This window comes from Mustela lutreola, chromosome 3 (genome assembly GCF_030435805.1).
Source record: "Mustela lutreola isolate mMusLut2 chromosome 3, mMusLut2.pri, whole genome shotgun sequence".
In the NCBI taxonomy this organism is placed as follows: Eukaryota; Metazoa; Chordata; class Mammalia; order Carnivora; family Mustelidae; genus Mustela; species Mustela lutreola.
In genome coordinates this window covers 54,057,854-54,064,091 of record NC_081292.1, presented here as the reverse complement: position 1 = coordinate 54,064,091, position 6,238 = coordinate 54,057,854, and the positions used below count along the sequence as shown (strand labels likewise).

The following is a 6,238-nucleotide window of genomic DNA, read 5'->3' as shown; positions in this document are numbered from 1 at the left end:
GCAGGGGGAGGAGGGACCCCAACAACAGTGAGCGCAGCAGGAGTGAGGGCTGTTTTGATCAGTGGGAGGAGAAACCGGGCGTCGCGAGGTCCGCCCAGCCCCGTGTTGGGTGTGGTGCTCACCTGGAGGACCTGATGCCGTCTGCCCGCGCGCCTGGAAGGCTTCATCTCTTCTGAGGAAAGGGCTCCTCGGTTTCCTTTTGTACCAGGTCCTGCAGGTCACTAGCCAGTTTGCAAGTTGTGTAGGAAGCGAGCTGGGGTTTCTGTCTTTATTTCTAGGAGGCCTGATGAAGAGATGAAGACAGGTTCTCTCTCACTCCTTCCTCACTCCCTTATCCCTTGCCCCCTCTCCCTCTCCAAGATCCTCTCTCCTCTTCTCCCTTCTTCTGTCCTGCTCCCTCTTTCTGCACCTCCTCCCTCCTTTTCTGCCCCTTACCCCCCTTTCTGTTTTTTCCTCCCCCAGTCTCCATCCCTGTCTACCCCTCCCCCTCTTTCCTCCCCTGTCGCCCGCCCGCTGTCCTCTTCTCCCCAGTCCGGTCTTCCCCCTCCTTCTCCCCGCCCCCCCTCTTCTGTCTCCTCTTTCTGGTTCAGCAAAACCCACTCGAGGTATTTCTTTTTTTTTTTTCTTTTTTTTTTTTTTTTAGATTTTATTTATTTATTTGACAGAGAGAAATCACAAGTAGATGGAGAGGCAGGCAGAGAGAGAGAGAGGGAAGCAGGCTCCCTGCTGAGCAGAGAGCCCGATGCGGGCCTCGATCCCAGGACCCTGAGATCATGACCTGAGCCGAAGGCAGCGGCTTAACCCACTGAGCCACCCAGGCGCCCTCGAGGTATTTCTTTACACGTTCGTTTTCTACAGGCCACGCTGCCTTGGCACACGTGTGAGTGCACACAAACCCCAGCTTGGCTCAGACGCAGCGTTTCCACCCGGGATGCGTTTCTCCCCGCCAGGAAAAGGGAGCAGAGGGAACCGATAAAGTATGCAGGGAAGTTTAAGACAGTGGCAGAAATGCCAGCTAAGGAATCCCCCGAGGAGAAGAAGCCACACGGAACTGGACATCAAAGGGAAAAACCCCAGGGAAGATGAAAAGGGAGATCATTGTAAGTTACGAGAGTTTTCAAATCGAGGGGGTAGTGACAGACACTTCGGCGGAACCCGAGGGAGAGTTAAAACCCGGGAGGGTGGGTGGTGCCCCAAGGAGGGTCCCCGGACAGATTTCTCCTGTGGCAATTTATATTCTCTCCAGGTGACTCTTCTTTCCTTCTTGAATGTTGACATCAAGAGTTTCAAACGAAAGGGGGGGTGAAAGGGGGGTTTCCTTGCGGGTTTTCCGCGCGCTTCGGCCGCGCCCCCGACCAGCGGCGGGGAGTGCCGGGAGGCCTGGAGGCCCCGGGGCGAACGCCGCCGAGTTCCGAGGGTGACGCCTTCGAGCCGGTGTTCGAGCGGCCGTTCCAGGGCTGGAGGGGACCTTCGAGAAGGGGCCGGGCTCCGCCGAGTCCTCCCCGGGCCGCGTCTCCTGCCGGGGCGGTGGAGCCCAGCGCAGCTCGCGGGGGTGGGGCGGGGAGGGCGAGGCAGCGGGGACTCGGGCTCGGGACTCCCGGCCTTCGGCTGCAGGGACGCTGCCCTGCCGTCGCGCAGGGTCGGTGCCGCGGGGCCGCGCGGGGAAAGACGCAGCCTCTGAGATTTCCGACGTATTTCTCCTTCTACCGGGAGCTGCCGAAGCCCTAAGAATGAGGCCCGGGGACTGGGGTCGGAACCAGGCAGGGATTCCGCCCCAGGGGCTGAAAGGATGCTCCGGGCTCTGGTGCCTGCAGGTAATCAGGACGGCCCGCTGCTGCAGGTCTAGGCAAAGCCCTCTGAGCTTCTTGGGGTGGGGGCGGGGAGAGGATGCTGTAAATACAAAGCATGATCTAGCTGGGGGAAAAAAAATTATTTTTAAAGCTCAGAGAACTTGGCAGCCTGCGTGTGTTTGGGTCCCGAGTTATATTAAACTAAGTGATGAATGACTTGCAGGCAATGAGGCAGAAAGGCAAGACAGAGGTTTCCAAGTGGCTGCCAGTATATCCAAAGCAAGGGCATCAAACTCTGGTGTCCTCCTGCTTTCTTGCTAAAACAGCCTTCCAGAGTAAAGGTTGCTCCTCGTTGAAGCTCTGCTTTAACAATATTGACAGAACAGGATCGCTGATACATGATTTAAAAACTATTGTGAATATCTAGACAGTTACAGTGGTCACTTTTATGAAATAGTAGGCATTGAAACATTTTGTTGGGGTGCTTGTGACGTCAATTCAGGTCTGCCTTGGAAAACAGACCACTTTTGCGTGTGTTAAGATAAACGTTTCCCAGCAAGATAAATATTTAGAATATTTAAGAAAACGACGACAAGGTCAACATTTTATGAAGGGCAGAGTTAATTGAAATTATTGTTGGATGGTGAATATTTAATTTCAAAAGATGTGCATCTATCATTACCGTTCTCCTTTGTAACCGGTTAAAACTTAATTAAAATCTATTTTTAGCAGGTTTTTACTGAAGAGTCCACTAGAGGGCAGCATTCGATAAAGGTTTAATAGGAATCCGCGTTAACAGTAATTTACAGATATCACAGAAGCTTAATTTGTTTTATTAACAATGATAATCATAGAAACTACTATCTTGCTTCCATCGGCACAAAAGAAACCATACATGCTTGGTTGCTTCATGGGGTAAATAGTTGTTAAAGCAGCAGATCCTAAGTTGGAGAGGGTGTGTGTGTTTTACAGTTTTCAAGATGGAAAAAAACAATCAAAGGAACTAAAAACAATTTAGGTAGTACTTTACAAGCCCTGGATTGATCCCATCGGCTTGCTAAAAAGGAGTTTGGTTGTTTTAACCCAATCTCCAACACACTATTTACCCTCCCTGGGAAACCATCCAAATTTGGCTGCATTCCATATTGCTAGGAAAAGCTTAGAGTCAGAGCCAGCTGCCTGTTTGACTGAGGTGGCAGAACAGCACGAGGAGAGGTTTCAGGCTATTTTCCAGGGGCTAGAAACATCCCTGCCACACCCGTTGTGCAGTAATGATCAGGAGGTGGCCGGGGAGATATGCCTGGTGCAGAGAGTTTAGTCAATAAATGTTGGTTTCTCTTTTCCCTGTAATCGTCTCCTGACTTGTGATGTTGCTTGAATTTGTGTGTTGTACTTATAATTAAAAAGTTAAAGAAATGCATGCACATGGCAAACAAACAGTATAAGAGGATACATGATTGAAACATCTTTCAGACCCCACATGGCATACCTCTCCGGAGGTAACCTCCAGCCATGACTTTCTGTGTAGTATTTAGAACATTCCAATGCAAAAACATGCCTATATAAGCATATGTATACACTGTACACATTTTTATACAAATAGGAGCATATTATATCACTGGTAGTCTGTATCTCACTTTTTAAAATTCAACAATGCATGTTAGAAATCTCCTTATCTTATTGTTTACCTTTTTCAATTTTATTTCTCAGTGGCAGGAACTACATACCCCCCCTCCCTTTTTTTCTCTTAGTGTCAGAGAGAGTACTATCAACATAGGAAGTGTTTAATACCATTCTGGGATTGATTGGGTGAAATGCCAGTCTGCCCCTGATGAGGTATGACAAGAAAGATGGAAGAGTTCGAGTCACACTGAGGAATTTGTTTTGTTCATTTCCAAAAATAAGTTAAAAAACCAAACTCCTTCCCCCAAGAACTAGGGACGGTACATCGGGTAATCTTAACTGGTATTTTTCTTAGCCCCTGATGCTTGAAATTGACTGCAAAAATCTTGCATTATTTTGGTCTGTGGGTTGTCTCAGCTCCTTTCACTTCTTTTATTCGTCAGTTTGGCAGGTGTTCATAATCTCATTACTATGACTGCTTGATGACAGGGTATGAAGGGGCAGCATTCATGTAAGTCTAGTGGTTCCGCGCTATGTAGCACTGATGATGGTTCTCAATTTTTACCCCCTTGAGCCTCTATCAGAAGGCCCTGGGCCCCTCATCTCTCATTTTAAAGATTGTGTATTAGGATAGATGAAATCACAAACAAAAATCTTAGTACTTTTTACGATATATCCTTTGTTTAATGTTTAGAGCCTTGATTTGAGGAACCCTTTTTTTTTGTTCCCAAAAGATCTATGTATTTTATCATTTAGAAAAAAATCATACCTAAAGACTTGATTGTGATATAACCTTTTAATTTTTTTTTTTCAAATCTTTGCATAGTTTTAACAGTGAGCTACAACCATTTCATACTGAATGAAGCCTAAGTCTGGTTGGGGTAGGATTACAGTGAATCTGAAATGTCGCTTTCCTTCCAAGGATTCAGGTGTCAGCCAACCGGACCGTTGTGCTCCCACTTTCTTGCTTCTGGGCCTTATCCTCTTTGTTTCTCCTCAGAAGTTCTACCGGTTTCTTAAGGCACAGCTTCAATGCTACTATTTGCATTCAAGCCAGTAGACTCTGAGGTACTCCATGTGCAGAGATGGATTCGTGGCTCTGGGGAGACAACATGGATAAGGCTTGGTTTCTTCCTTGCAGTAGCTTTTGGGTGATGGGGACCACAACCACATGGGCAGTGCTGCAAGGGAGGCCTCCGCTGTGCTGTGGGAGAACACAGAGGGAATGACTAATTTGTACTGGGGATGAGCATGTGTCTTCTTAGAGGTGATGTTTAAGTTGGTTTTTCAAGAGTTTGAAGCCCTTGGTTGACCAGTTGTTTGTCAATAGAAGGCTGTTCCAGGTCTGAACAAAGGCTGTAGATATTTTCTAATGTTGAGAAATGGGAGAATGAGGGAGAGTCTTTGTCTAAGGGTAGGGTGCTATGGAGGAGGCTGGAGGTAGACCATGTGTAAGTTCTGAAGAGCCTGAATTGTCCTGCTCTTGGAATGGACAGCCGTGGAAGAATTCTATGTAGGGGATGATTGGATGGATGACGATTGCGTGAGTTACAACAGGGATCATACGATGTCCAGGCAGGGGGAGAAGATTATGTTGGTCTTGTACATACTGAGTTTAGGGTGCATCAGAGACCTCTCACTCACCGGTGATTCCTGGTAAGATTTTGGGAGCTCAGAGGAGTCGAGAATAGGGATTTCTGAGTGAAAGATTAATAAAACATTTCCCCCTTCTTAATGAAAAATAAAATGACCTGGAGCTAACTTTTTTGCTCTGTTTGCCTGGAAACCCAGCAGAGGTGAATGCTAGCTCTGTTTTTAGGCCACGCTGCTCGTGGTAAGAACGCGCTGTGGTTGCTAAGCTGAGTCTGGGCTGGGAGGGCCATGAATGAATGTACCTGCCTGGTGAGAAGGCACAGCTCTGGGCTTCCTGAGCTCTATGGGCACTAGCTGGGTTCTCCCTTCACTGACTCCTGGAAGCTGTGGTTCTGGGGCTGTTCCAGTGGAGATGGTTCTCGAGGGATGGGGCTTCTAAGCAAGGGAGGCTCCTGCACACCCTCGCTGAGACTGTGTTTGTAGTCTCTCCTCTCTGACCAGGGGCGCACAGCCTTGAAACCAGTTCCCTGCAGACTGGGGACACCCCTACAGCCATGCTGCTGCTTCTGCATCTCAGTGAGGCCGGCACTAGGTGAGGCTCCGGGGTTCCGTAAGTCTTCTATAAGGGAGGACTATAAAAAGTGGACATTGTGGAGGTCAGTACTGAATTTATTGGCAAAAAGCCAATTTCTTCTCTTCCTGCTCATAAACGAGAATACTCTGGCTTTGTGTGATCAACTCCTACTAAACCTCAGCAGCGAGCGCAGTGTGTGTCCTTGGCGCTGAGCGCAGTCAGTGCCGCTCACATAACGAATGCTCAGTCATTAACTGTTGCGGTGGCTCAGTCAGCTAAATGTCTATCTTTGGCTCAGTGTCCCGGGATCGAGCCCTGCATTGGGCTCCCTGCTCAGCAGGGAGTCTGCGTTTCCCCCCCCCTTCTCCCTCAGCCCCTCTCTCCGCTTGTGCTCTCTCTCCCACTCTCTCTCTCTTAAGTAAATTAATAAAATCTTTAAAGAAATAAATATTTACTGGTTACCTTCCATATTTCAAATTACTCTGGTGTCAGCATACAAATATGTGTCAATATAGGTTGAGGAATTCGTATTTTATTAGAAAACAGAATGAATTTTGTGACCTAAGCCGAAGGCAGAGGCCTAACCAACTGAGGGAATGATGGATCGACGCCTGACGAGGCTGAATGTTGTCTTAGAGCAGCAAGAGTGAAGCCTCGA

At 48.0% G+C, this 6,238-nt stretch overlaps 1 long non-coding RNA gene across 1 annotated transcript in view; it reads left to right on the top strand.

The window, feature by feature from the left end:
- The first annotated feature begins 1,492 nt into the window (after positions 1 to 1,492).
- The window catches only part of LOC131826670 (uncharacterized), a 25,324-nt gene continuing 20,578 nt past the window's right edge, over positions 1,493 to 6,238 (top strand). The window contains exon 1 of the long non-coding RNA XR_009351697.1: positions 1,493 to 1,814. This is a non-coding gene — a long non-coding RNA (uncharacterized LOC131826670). The remainder of the gene's footprint in view (positions 1,815 to 6,238) is intronic.